This window comes from Convolutriloba macropyga, chromosome 7, assembly GCF_964194025.1.
Source record: "Convolutriloba macropyga chromosome 7, txConMacr16.3, whole genome shotgun sequence".
Taxonomy (NCBI): Eukaryota; Metazoa; Xenacoelomorpha; order Acoela; family Convolutidae; genus Convolutriloba; species Convolutriloba macropyga.
Genome location: NC_134474.1, coordinates 16,296,249 through 16,311,179, shown reverse-complemented (window position 1 = coordinate 16,311,179; position 14,931 = coordinate 16,296,249).

The following is a 14,931-nucleotide window of genomic DNA, read 5'->3' as shown; positions in this document are numbered from 1 at the left end:
GAGTAATTTGGCTCATCCAGGTGAGTAAGTCGTTACGCAACGTAAAAGGCGAATCAAATGTATAATTAAAGGACAGTACAGAACACTTGGACGGGAGGAAGGTTAGAATATTGGAAGACGCCCGATTAAAAAGGACATCCAGGCATCCAGATCATCATGCACTAGTTCTGGATTGGCAGATAAAAAAATCTTGAAGTCGTCACTAAAAGGAAAGAAATTGCTGCTTCCAAGGTTGTCGCCAATATCTTTAATGAACAGAGTGAATAGTAATGGCCCAATTACACTGCACTGGGGAACAACAGAGGTTACCTGAATCTCCGAAAAAAAGGAGAATCGAGTTTAACACATTGTCTCCTGTTGAACAAATAGGAATCCATAAGTGTCAGAAAGTCCATTTCAAAACCATACTTCTTTAGTTTTGTCACACGACTGGTGAAGTACAAAACTTGGGATTCCTTTAGAAGCCATTTCAAGGGAATTTTGACGCAGCTGGGATTTAATTTGAGCAGTTGTGAAAATGATGTCGCTTAGAACAATAATATTTGCAGTGTCAAAGTGTTGGTAACACTGTTTGCCGCTATAGACGGAGCCCAAAAATTTATTGAAAAAAGTTTGTTTACCGACAGCGGACGAAGACGATTCGTCGCCTAGATACATTGTGGACGGGTAGTTCTGGGTTGTTCTGAGACTTCTAAGAATCTTGAAAAACTCTTTCGGATTCTGTAAGTCCAATTTCTCAACGAATAAGCATTTATCAAAATCTATGGAATCCGCAACTTGTTTCTGTAGGTCACAGCACCGCAGCGAGCCGAGAATAGTCCATTTTGTCTCTACTTTTCTGATAGCTGTTTTCTGCATAATTAAAAGATGAATAGTATTTGAAGAGTAAAAACAGGTGTAGCTCAAGCGGTGGCAACGTTTGTGAGATAAAGCATGGGATAGGGCGTCCGTAAAAACAGAATATCATGCAAAAGAGTATATTTTCAAAAACAATGAAGTCCAGAAGTTGCTTAATAAAAAATTAAAATTTGCTTGAATGTAACTTGACTTGGAGAAACTTAAATTGGATTGTTAACTGGGGAGGATTGAGCTTCGTTGAGGTAGTAAAGATTAACGGGTAATGGTCAGAGAATGCTATCGCCAGTGTTTTGAAGGACAAATCTTCATGGTTGCTCCATATAAGATCAAGAATACTTCCTTTTGCGTCAGTTAATTTATGAATGAATTGATTATGACCGTGGTCGGATAAAATTTCCAATAAGATAGTTTCGAAGGCAGAAGAACTCGACATGCAACTCCAGTTTACATCATGAACGTTGAAGTCCCCGAGAAAGTAAATGATGTAGTTTTCGTCGAGGTTTCTGATCTTTGAGAAATCTTTGAAACTCTCATAATAGCGATTAACAACGGAGAAAAAAATTAAATATTCAACTCTATATGGAGAATTAGTAGGCTCATGTACATTAAAACAAAAAAGTCACGGTAGAACCGTCGACCAACGCACAACCAAGGGTAAAGTCGAATTCTTTTTCTTGCTATATCGATTACAACAATGGTGGTTGTTCCAATCATGGCATTTAACACACCCCCAAGGGCACCTTCATTCCTATCGCAACATGCAACAAAAGAGACATTTGAACCTAAAAACATGACAGTTTAGTAACAGGCTTTTTATCTCGGTTAGTCAGTTCTCCGAGAGTGGATCAAGTTGTCCCTCATAGAAAAGTTGTAAATTTTTTTATTGTAAACATTTCCCTCGATTTGCCCTCGTTTGTTATCATCTCATACGGTTTGGATAAATGTTTTTCTCGAGTTCTCTGTCGGAGGTAGAGAGGCATTTTTGATGTATAAAAGTATTTTTAACGATTTCAGGAGGTAAGAACGAGCAAAACATCTCTCCATAAAATAGCTGTTACGCCTTGTTACCAAAATGGGTCTGCATTTTCGACTTGCCTATGACATCGTAGGCAATGATTTGCCCACCCGTCTTATGTGTCTTATGTTTCTATTGTTTTTTAACCATATATGTTTACTAATTTGTTCAATGACCCCACTATCAGTATCCACTCTGCCGGCATGAGTATGACCATTGTCAGTAACACCTGTTATGACAAACTGAAACTCGTTTTCTAGTTTGATATTCCTGTTGCAGGTTTCATGTGATCAGTTAGCACTGTAGAAAAAGGATCATTTAAGGTTTTATGAAGCACGTCAGTAATACATGAAGTTATGGTGTCTGCAATTGAAGTTAAAAAAGAGGAAGGTAACTTAGCTCCGGGACTGTAACCAGAGCTCTCCAGGCAAGTGTCGCACGAGCAAAGATTGTTGGGTTTGCTTCGCAACCACTTCACGTCATCCACAGTCAAGGATACACACGCTCTGTGGTACCAGGTGCCACATTTTTCACAACTAATCGCTGTTGTGTCATCGTCCTTCACATTTTTCTTGCAACTCGAGCATTTGGTTGTTGTTATGCCAGCGGTCCGCAAATGTGTATACATTTAAAATATGAAACCACTTAATAATTTGGAAATGGCGGGCTTAAAATACACGGGGACAGAAAAGATCTAGATTTTCATCTCTGTTTTTCAAAAATGAGTAGTTGATTTAGTTCTCATTTTCCAAGAAAGTGGTTTTCTTACTACCCCAAGGTTTTGAAAATACGGAAGTGGTTAGTTTTGATGAAAAAAGAATGTTTGCAAAACTAATCTAACATTAAGAAAATACTTTTTCGCTTTTAGTCTTACATTTTCAAAGTTGATATGAACTTCTTTCGAGAAAATCTATGTTGCCTGAAATCTTTGGCTTAACAAAAAAAATTACGATGCAAATGAAAATGGTCTGTACATTAGTAACTAAGCATCAGAAAGCAGACGGATATAATTTTTTTGGCTCATGTCTTTTATTTAGTAGGCTCACGTACATTCAAAAAAAAGGTCACGCTAGAACCGTCGACCAATGCACAACCAAGGGTAAAGTCTAATTCTTTTTTTTGCTGTATCGATTACAACAATGGTGGTTGTTCCAATCATGGCTTTTAACACACCCCCATGGGCAGCTTCATTCCTATCGCAACGTGCAACAATAGAGACATTTGAACCTAAAAACATCTCCGAGTTATGTATGGCAGCGTGGAGCCTTGTTTCTGTCAAAAAGATCAAAAAGCATTGCTCCGATTTAATGGATTGCTTAAGGTTTAGTCTTTTTTTGCATATTATTGATTGATAGACAGTTTAGCAACAGGCTTTTTATCTCGGTTATTCAGTTCTCCGAGAGTGGATCAAGTTGTCCCTCATAGAAAAGTTGTAAATTTTTTTATTGTAAACGTTTCCCTCGATTTGCCCTCGTTTGTTATCATCTCATACGGTTTGGATAAATGTTTTTCTCGAGTTCTCTGTCGGAGGTAGAGAGGTATTTTTGATGTACAAAAGGATTTTAAACGATTTCAAAAGGTGAGAACGAGCAAAACAACTCTCCATAAAATAGCTGTTACGCCTTGTTACCAAAATGGGTCTGCATTTTCGACTTGCCTATGACATCGTAGGCAATGATTTGCCCAGCCGTCTTATGTGTCTTATGTTTCTATTGTTTTTTAACCATATATGTTCATTAATTTCTTCAATGACCCCACTATCAGTATCCACTTTGCCGGCATGAGTATGCCCATTCTCAGTAACACCTGTTATGACAAACTGAAACTCGTTTTCTAGTTTGATATTCCTGCTTTTCACCAGAGCATCCAGATAAGAAGGAAATGATTCGGTCATTGCAGTTTTAATGTGATCAGTTAGCACTGTAGGAAAAAGATCATTTAAGGTTTTATGAAGCACGTCAGTAATACGTGAAGTTATAGAAGAGTTGTAGAAGTTATAGAAGTTATAGAAGAGTCCCTCATAGAAGAGTTGTAAATTTTTTTATTGTAAACATTTCCCTCGATTTGCCCTCGTTTGTGATCATCTCATACGGTTTGGATAAATGTTTTTCTCGAGTTCTCTGTCGGAGGTAGAGAGGTATTTTTGATGTACAAAATGATTTTAAACGATTTCAAAAGGTGAGAACGAGCAAAACATCTCTCCATAAAATAGCTGTTACGCCTTGTTACCAAAATGGGTCTGCATTTTCGACTTGCCTATGACATCGTAGGCAATGATTTGCCCAGCCGTCTTATGTGTCTTATGTTTCTATTGTTTTTTAACCATATATGTTCACTAATTTCTTCAATGGCCCCACTATCAGTATCCACTTTGCCGGCATGAGTATGCCCATTCTCAGTAACACCTGTTATGACAAACTGAAACTCGTTTTCTAGTTTGATATTCCTGCTTTTCACCAGAGCATCCAGATAAGAAGGAAATGATTCGGTCATTGCAGTTTTCATGTGATCAGTTAGCACTGTAGGAAAAAGATCATTTAAGGTTTTATGAAGCACGTCAGTAATACATGAAGTTATGGTGTCTGCAATTGAAGTTAAAAAAGAGGAAGGTAACTTAGCTCCGGGACTGTAATCAGAGCTCTCCAGGCAAGTGTCGCACAAACAAAGATTGTTGGGTTTGCTTCGCAACCACTTCACGTCATCCACAGTCAAGGTCACACGCTCTGTGGTACCAGGTGCCACATTTTTCACAACCAATCGCTGTTGTGTCATCGTCCTTCACATTTTTCTTGCAACTCGAGCATTTGGTTGTTGATATATCAGCGGTCCGCAAACGTGTATACATTCAAAATATGAAACTACTTAATAATTTGGAAATGGCGGGCTTAAAATACACGGGGACAGAAAAGATCTAGATTTTCATCTCTGTTTTTCAAAAATGAGTAGTTGATTTAATTCTCATTTTTCATGAAACCGGTTTTCTTACTACTCCAAGGCTTTGAAAATACGGAAGTGGTTAGTTTTGATGAAATAAGAATGTTTGCAAAACTAATCTAACATTAAGAGAATACTTTTTTGCTTTTAGTCTTACATTTTCAAAGTTGATATGAACTTCTTTCGAGAAAATCTATGTTGCCTGAAATCTTTGGCTTAACAAAAAAAATTACGATGCAAATGAAAATGGTCTGTACATTAGTAACTAAGCATCAGAAAGCAGACGGACATAGTTTTTTTGGTTCATGTCTTTTATTTAGTAGGCTCATGTACATTCAAAAAAAAGTCACGCTAGAATCGTCGACCAATGCACAACCAAGGGTAAAGTCGAATTCTTTTTTCTGCTGTATCGATTACAACAATGGTGGTTGTTCCAATCATGGCATTTAACACACCCCCATGGGCAGCTTCATTCCTATCGCAACGTGCAACAATAGAGACATTTGAACCTCAAGACATCTCCGAGTTATGTATGGCAGCGTGGAGCCTTGTTTCTGTCAAAAAGATCAAAAAGCATTGCTCCGATTTAATGGATTGCATAAGGTCTAGTCTTTTTTTGCATATTATTGATTGATTGACAGTTTAGCAACAGGCTTTTTATCTCGGTTAGTCAGTTCTCCGAGAGTGGATCAAATTGTCCCTCATAGAAGAGTTGTAAATTTTTTTATTGTAAACTTTTCCCTCGATTTGCCCTCGTTTGTGATCATCTCATACGGTTTGGATAAATGTTTTTCTCGAGTTCTCTGTCGGAGGTAGAGAGGTATTTTTGATGTACAAAAGGATTTTAAACGATTTCAAAAGGTGAGAACGAGCAAAACATCTCTCCATAAAATAGCTGTTACGCCTTGTTACCAAAATGGGTCTGCATTTTCGACTTGCCTATGACATCGTAGGCAATGATTTGCCCAGCCGTCTTATGTGTCTTATGTTTCTATTGTTTTTTAACCATATATGTTCACTAATTTCTTCAATGACCCCACTATCAGTATCCACTTTGCCGGCATGAGTATGCCCATTCTCAGTAACACCTGTTATGACAAACTGAAACTCGTTTTCTAGTTTGATATTCCTGCTTTTCACCAGAGCATCCAGATAAGAAGGAAATGATTCGGTCATTGCAGTTTTCTTGTGATCAGTTAGCACTGTAGGAAAAAGATCATTTAAGGTTTTATGAAGCACGTCAGTAATACATGAAGTTATGGTGTCTGCAATTGAAGTTAAAAAAGAGGAAGGTAACTTAGCTCCGGGACTGTAATCAGAGCTCTCAAGGCAGGTGTCGCACAAACAAAGATTGTTGGGTTTGCTTCGCAACCACTTCACGTCATCCACAGTCAAGGTCACACGCTCTGTGGTACCAGGTGCCACATTTTTCACAACCAATCGCTGTTGTGTCATCGTCCTTCACATTTTTCTTGCAACTCGAGCATTTGGTTGTTGATATACCAGCGGTCCGCAAACGTGTATACATTCAAAATATGAAACTACTTAATAATTTGGAAATGGCGGGCTTAAAATACACGGGGACAGAAAAGATCTAGATTTTCATCTCTGTTTTTCAAAAATGAGTAGTTGATTTAATTCTCATTTTTCATGAAACCGGTTTTCTTACTACTCCAAGGCTTTGAAAATACGGAAGTGGTTAGTTTTGATGAAATAAGAATGTTTGCAAAACTAATCTAACATTAAGAGAATACTTTTTTGCTTTTAGTCTTACATTTTCAAAGTTGATATGAACTTCTTTCGAGAAAATCTATGTTGCCTGAAATCTTTGGCTTAACAAAAAAAATTACGATGCAAATGAAAATGGTCTGTACATTAGTAACTAAGCATCAGAAAGCAGACGGACATAATTTTCTTGGTTCATGTCTTTTATTTAGTAGGCTCATGTACATTCAAAAAAAAGTCACGCTAGAATCGTCGACCAATGCACAACCAAGGGTAAAGTCGAATTCTTTTTTCTGCTGTATCGATTACAACAATGGTGGTTGTTCTAATCATGGCATTTAACACATCCCCATGGGCAGCTTCATTCCTATCGCAACGTGCAACAATAGAGACATTTGAACCTCAAGACATCTCCGAGTTATGTATGGCAGCGTGGAGCCTTGTTTCTGTCAAAAAGATCAAAAAGCATTGCTCCGATTTAATGGATTGCATAAGGTTTAGTCTTTTTTTTGCATATTATTGATTGATTGACAGTTTAGCAACAGGCTTTTTATCTCGGTTAGTCAGTTCTCCGAGAGTGGATCAAGTTGTCCCTCATAGAAGAGTTGTAAATTTTTTTATTGTAAACATTTCCCTCGATTTGCCCTCGTTTGTGATCATCTCATACGGTTTGGATAAATGTTTTTCTCGAGTTCTCTGTCGGAGGTAGAGAGGTATTTTTGATGTACAAAAGGATTTTAAACGATTTCAAAAGGTGAGAACGAGCAAAACATCTCTCCATAAAATAGCTGTTACGCCTTGTTACCAAAATGGGTCTGCATTTTCGACTTGCCTATGACATCGTAGGCAATGATTTGCCCAGCCGTCTTATGTGTCTTATGTTTCTATTGTTTTTTAACCATACATGTTCACTAATTTCTTCAATGACCCCACTATCAGTATCCACTTTGCCGGCATGAGTATGCCCATTCTCAGTAACACCTGTTATGACAAACTGAAACTCGTTTTCTAGTTTGATATTCCTGCTTTTCACCAGAGCATCCAGATAAGAAGGAAATGATTCGGTCATTGCAGTTTTCATGTGATCAGTTAACACTGTAGGAAAAAGATCATTTAAGGTTTTATGAAGCACGTCAGTAATACATGAAGTTATGGTGTCTGCAATTGAAGTTAAAAAAGGAGGAAGGTAACATAGCTCCGGGACTGTAATCAGAGCTCTCCCGGCAAGTGTCGCACAACCAAGGATTGTTGGGTTTGCTTCGCAACCACTTCACGTCATCCACAGTCAAGGATACACACGCTCTGTGGAACCAGGTGCCACATTTTTTACAACCAATCGCTGTTGTGTCATCGTCCTTCACATTTTTCTTGCAACTCGAGCATTTGGTTGTTGATATGCCAGCGGTCCGCAAACGTGTATACATTTAAAATATGAAACTACTTAATAATTTGGAACTGGCGGGCTTAAAATACACGGGGACAGAAAAGATCTAGATTTTCATCTCTGTTTTTCAAAAATGAGAAGTTGATTTAGTTCTCATTTTTCATGAAACTGGTTTTTTCTTACTACTCCAAGGCTTTGAAAATACGGAAGTGGTTATTTTTGGTGAAATAAGAAAGTTTGCAAAACTAATCTAACATTAAGAGAATACTTTTTCGCTTTTAGTCTTACATTTTCAAAGTTGATATGAACTTCTTTCGAGAAAATCTATGTTGCCTGAAATCTTTGGCTTAACAAAAAAAAATTACGATGCGGATATAAATGTTCTCTACAATAGTAACTAAGCATCAGAAAGCAGACGGATATAATTTTCTTCGGCACAATTTTTGCAAATGTTAGTCATGGCACACTTTTGTACAAAGTGCACCATTGAATTAGTACATTTTTATTCCTAATTCTTATTGGATAGGAATGTTGTGAATTTCCTTATCTTTTGAGAATGTGAAACAATGTAATAAATTTTTTGGATAATTGTGAAATTAATGTAAACTAGTTTAATGTTAAAGTATTGAAGTTTGCATGCTGAAGTTTTTATTGGGAAAACTGCTAAAAGAAATTCCACCATCTGAAGTATGCCATACACTTGAAAGAATTGAATAACTTACAAAAAATGACAGAAGTTTTACATAATAAATTTAGACATTACTTGGTGACAGGAAAAGAGCAGTTAAAATGAAAAAGACAAGCAGTAAGGTTTTGAAATTAAAAAAGAATTTTGGAACGATTAACTTTAAGCACAAAAAACTGAAGGTCTCAGTTAATCATAAAATTGGGAACTACAATATTACGTCTAAAATCACTTACAAACAAACATTCATCTTGTCTATGGAAGACGAAACAATTTGCTGATTTACTTCTCAGATTTCAATTGCTCCAATTTTGATTATATTCTGGAAACAATTAAGTAAGAAAAGAAAACAATCATGCTCAATGCTGATCAAAGAATAACATTTTGAATTCCCATTTATTTACTCAAAAACAAAAACCGATTCAAAATTTGCATTAACCTTTTATTGTAATTTTCTAACTCTACTTGAACTAAATTACGTAATTTCAAAAAAAATTTTCAAAAAGAATTTTAGAACGATTAACGTTAAGCACAAAAAAACTGAAGGTGTCAGTTAATCATAAAATTGGAAACTACAATATTACGTCTTAAATCACTGACAAACAAACATTCATCTTGTCTATGGAAGACGAAACAAATTGCTGATTTACTTCTCAGATTTCAATTGCTCCAATTTTGATTATATTCTGGAAACAATTAAGTAAGAAAAGAAAACAATCATGCTCAATGCTGATCAAAGAATAACATTTTGAATTCCCATTTATTTTTTTCAAAAACAAAAACCAATTCAAAGTTTGCAATAACCTTTCATTGTAATTTTCGAACTCTACTTGAACTAAATTACTTAATTTAAAAAAAAAACAGAAAATTCAGTATCTCTTTTATTCAAAATGATTGCAAAACTATCTGATTTACTTCTGAATAACCCAAAATATTTGGATAATGATACCATCTACCCAATGAATTTTGCACTGAAAATTAATCAAGAAACCTGTACTTTATTATCAATTACATTCAACAAGGTTCTTTTTGTCATTACAATTATTTTTTCTCGAGACTTATTCAACAAAGAAATAATCTTTATTCATTCTCTTGATAAATCATCTTTCTTTCTTGCGATGTTTTTTACAAATACAGAAGTAATTCCTATCGATGACCTGGATCTCCAATATCTCCACTTGCAAAACTAAAATCTGACAACGAGCTGACGGACGTAGCGACTATGGCTAACGCCATCACAACAGCAATTCAAACTGGGTTAGCCGCAACACAGTCTTCACAATCTGTGATTCTAAGTCCATTTGAAGGAAAAAATACGGATGAATGATTTCCGTACTTTCAAGGAACAGATTACAAGCTCGGTTGCTCTGGCAAATGTTCCAGACGCATCAAAATTAGACTCTAAAGTTGCATTTGTCAGGTGGTGCCCTTGCCTATTATCTGGAACTCCCACATACGTCCAGAAATACATTTGACAAGGCCAACGGATCCTTGGAAACACGGTAATTGAGTCCAAACCGCATTGAACTTTTCAAACTCACATTCCAAGAACGTAAGTTTAATCAATCTCGAGAGTCAACAGAAGATTATCTTAGGGACATAACGCGTTTAGCCAATATTGCTTTTCCGGATGCAACAGGCGTTAATATATCTGCTGAACGTACCCGCCGAATTCGAGATGCATTCATCAGTGGAATGCCAAATTCAATTAGACTGAAGCTTTTGCTAGAACCTCACAATAAAACCGTGCAAGAATTATCCACATTTGACTCAAAACGACAAGCATTGCAAACTATCTTACCAGATGAGATGCCACAACTAAAGCTTTCAACAACGTCTCTCCGGCTTCATCTCAGATGTCTGATGCATTGAATTCAATAGTAAATACCAATAAGGAATTGATTAGAACACAGAAAAAAATGGGAAATCAAATGCAACATATGAGCTCTGCTTTTGGCAGAAACAAAAAAATCCGTGCTAATTGCTCATTTAATAACAATTGGGGCCAAACGAGAGGGTATCAACGCTCTTCATTCAATCCGCCCAATACAAATAATAATAATTTTGTCCGGGGTAACAATAACAATAACTATGGAGGACAGTTTACAGGCTACGGATATACACGGGGGAGATACAATCAAAATCAAGGAAGAAACAGATGTTACTTCAGAAATGTTTTCTGTAATCACTGCGAACAACCTGGGCAAAAACGAGTTGATTGCTTGTATAAACCACAACCGGAACGAGGGACAAACATACCATTTGACAAGTATATTCCACCAAAAAACTAAATGAGCCACATTATCTATTTTCCTTGGTTACTGCATGTCGCACGCGACTTACTCCATCTTGCGGTGAAAAGCTATTTTGTGTTCCAATCCTAGTCCAAAAATTTATTTTCAACGCTTTATTAGATACTGGAGCTTTTTCTAGCGCTATACATCTATTATTATTAAAAAAAAAATAGAATAAAACTCAAAACACATTTTGAATACAAATGGCCAATTCCCCTGTATCGTAAAAATGGCAGACGGAACAACTGCAAAAGTTATGCGGATGATCAGACTAAAATTTACCATTGGCATATCACAATTTGAAGAATACTTCTTGGTTCTTGAAAACCTGAATTCTCTGTTATTAGGTCTACCTTTCTTCCAAAAAAAGATATTCTCATTCACCCAAATAAGGGTCTATTATATTTACCAGAAATTACCCTATTACTAAACCATTCAGAAAATTTTTCCAAATCTTTGATTTTTCATAATATTTCAAAAGCATTAATTAAACCAAACCAACAGGAAGTAGTAGAATGTGAACTACTTCATCCCGCTCCTTCTTTCTCAAATTTATCAGGGGTTGTTGAACCTTCAACACAGTTTGAGAGCAAATCAGGTTTATGTATTATGTCATCAATCAACGAACTAAACGATAAGTGTCGCACGAAAATCGGTGTCATTAATCTTAACCCTCATAGTGTCACTATTAGTGCTAAAAATCGACCAGCGAAATTCATTATTTTGACACCAAAACAATCAGAATATCTCAAACCAATTCCCCATCAATACTAAATAATTCAAAATGCCCATCGCTCAATACATTTATTACAGATAAAAGCAATAATCATTTCAAAACCTATAATGATGGATATTGGTTTCCTACGCCAGAAAACTGTTCAAATCCGACGAAATTAACGGGCATTGAAAAACGAATCTATGATGCCCTTATAAATCTAAAACAAGACGAACTGTTAGATCCTACACTGAACAAAGACAATCGTGATCAATTCTTACAGAAATTCAATTGGACAAACTCTATTTCTTACAAGGAACAAAAAAAACAAAATGGAAAACTTATTAGTACGTTACCACAAAATTTTTGCACGTCATAGATTTGATTTGGGCAAAAATACAGACTCTAGTGAAACCTACTCCCGAACATGATCGACCAATTTATTCTCCTAATTCCATTACACCAAAACACTTACGAGATGAACTTATCATAGAACTGGCCCTAATGCAATATTATGATATAATCACATTACACAATTCAAAGTATTCTTCTCCGATTTTTGCACAAAGGAAAGGCAGTGAAAAACTGAGAATTTTAATCGACTTGAGAAAAAAAAACCACTTATTACAACATGATTATGTAAATAATAAATTTCCGATTCCAACAATGTACGAAGCAAGCGCACATTTATCAGGAAAAAAGATATTTGCAAAAATGGACTGTAGTCAAGCCTATTTCTCAATGCAAATGGCTGATGAAAGAAGTGTGCAATTATTAGCATTCAATTTCGGAAGACGAACTTTTGCATTCAAAAGATTGGCCCAAGGATTATCACGATCTCCTACAGACTTTAGTGCATATGTAAGCAAACATCTGCACCCGTGTGTTGCGGGCGACAAATGTTTTGTTTATTTCGATAATTTGGGAAACGGGGCCGTATATGGTTATGCACTTATCGAAAACTTAGAGCAAATTTTCCAAAAAATTTCTGAACTAGGATTTGAACTTTCCACTGATAAATGTGAATTTGGAATCCCCGAAATTCAATTTTAAGGCATACAAAAACTGGAGATGGATTGAAACCAAATGTTGAGAAATTGAATAAATTTATCAACTTGGTTAAAATGCCAAAGAATATCAAACAGACGCGACGATTGATTGGTTTTGCACAATATTTCCAAAAATTTATTCCCAGTTTAGCGGTCAAGTTACACCCTTTCTTTAAACTACTTCGTAAAGAAAGCAATTTCAGAATTGAATCCGAACACAAAACAAGTCTTGAATCGCTAAAGAAGGATATGTCTAATGCTTGTCTACTAACCTTGATATGGCAAAACCTAATTGACAATATGCTATAATATGCCACGCAAGCTTCTATGCAGCGGGATATGTTTTAATGACTGAAGACTACCACGAACACGCAGAAGATAATAAAATTAAAACATATGCGCCAGTAGCATTTGGCTTGCATTTATTTTCACCGTCAAAGCTTAAATTTAGCTTTTATGTTCCTTACCGTACAATATGCATTTGAAACATATGAACATTACATTTGGGGAGTATCGTCAAAACCAATTATTGTCCTAACAGATAACAAAAGTGTTACAAGATTCTTTCAAGCAAAGAAATTACCGGGTAACTTATGGAACTCTGTAGATTATGTTCTCAACTTTAGATTTGTTTTGGGTCATATACCAGGCAAAGCCAATGCCGCCGCTGACTACTTATCTCGAGTTCATATAAACCCGAATACAAAAATTTGAATGAAATTAGAAGACCAAATTTCTGTACTCAACATTGACATACAACTTTCCACTGCACCAGTGGATAACCACATTAATGTTACCATAGAAGAACTCTCTGCCTTTAAAGACGTCATGATTTCGTCTATGTCTATGACCAATCCACTTGATAAAATGGATATTAAAGGATGCCTCGATACATTAAACCTTGCAAAAGAACAACAGAAGGGCTCCAATATTTCAACTGCTGTAAATTGGATATACAATCAACTCAAACCAAAATTAATTGAAGGATAATATGATCTGCAAAAATATCTCAAGCATTGGAACAGACTACTACTAGAGAAGATAGTTCTCTATAGAAAAATCTTTGACCACTCTGGTCGAAATTACATTAAGCAGATCATTGTTCCCAAGCATTTTCGTACAAATTTACTTTTTCGCTTGCACAATAGTAAAATGAAAGGACACTTAGGCATTCAGAAAACAGTTAAAGAACTCAGGAGAAAGTATTATTTTCCAGGATTCATTGAATATTTAATATCATATATAAATATTTGCCAGACTTGCCTTCAAGCGAAATCGCCAAATCACAACAAAATACAGCTTCCACTTAACCCAGTCAACTCAAACACAAGCTTTCCGGCAGATATCATGCAAATAGATATAGTTGGGCCTCTACCAAAATCCGGTGGTTTCTCATATATCTTGACCGGAACGGACATTTTCAGTAAATACATGTTTGCCCAAACTGTAAACTCCATTTCTGCAGCAACCGTTACCAAATTTTTGTTTCAGTGGTTCCTTCAACATTGTTATATACCCCTACTAATAATTACAGACCAAGGCTCGCAATTTACTTCACAAATTTTACATGAACTAGCAGATCTGTTAGAAATAAAGTTTGAACATGCCACATTGAAACATGCACTGACCATTGGTGTAGTAGAAAGATCACCTGGGCCTCTGAAACGTTATCTAAGTATTTATGAAAATCAACTACAACATGACTGGCTTAAATATATTGACCTGGCAGTTTTCCAGAATAAAACAAGCTACCATACAACCAATGGCTGTCCGCCAAGTTTAATTTTCCATGGACAAATTCCTATTAATTCGATCGACTTGTGGTTTAACAAAAAATCCATTTACCATAAAAAGTGTAACATTGACTACATTGCCGATATTCAGATCAAAATGGCAACACTATTTTCACAAACTAAGGCATCCCTTGTGAAGTCTTTTCATAAATATCGCGATTATAATGACAAAAAAGCAACAGCAGCTCCGCTGAAATTGTATGAGTACTGTGTACTTTTACACCCAAAACTCTCCAACGAGCACGAAAAAATTAGTAATTTACAATATAAATGGTCAGGACAAAATCGGATTGAAAAAATCTTAACTCGAAGTAATTACTTAATTCGCAAAGTCAATACACTTCATACACAATTATCCACAGGGTTAGGATAAAACCAATTAAACCACAATTCCTAATTTCGGATTTGGAAAACATTGATGAAAAAAAATTGTTGAAGACCCATTTGTCCCAGAAAAACTCAGAGAACCACAACTCTTT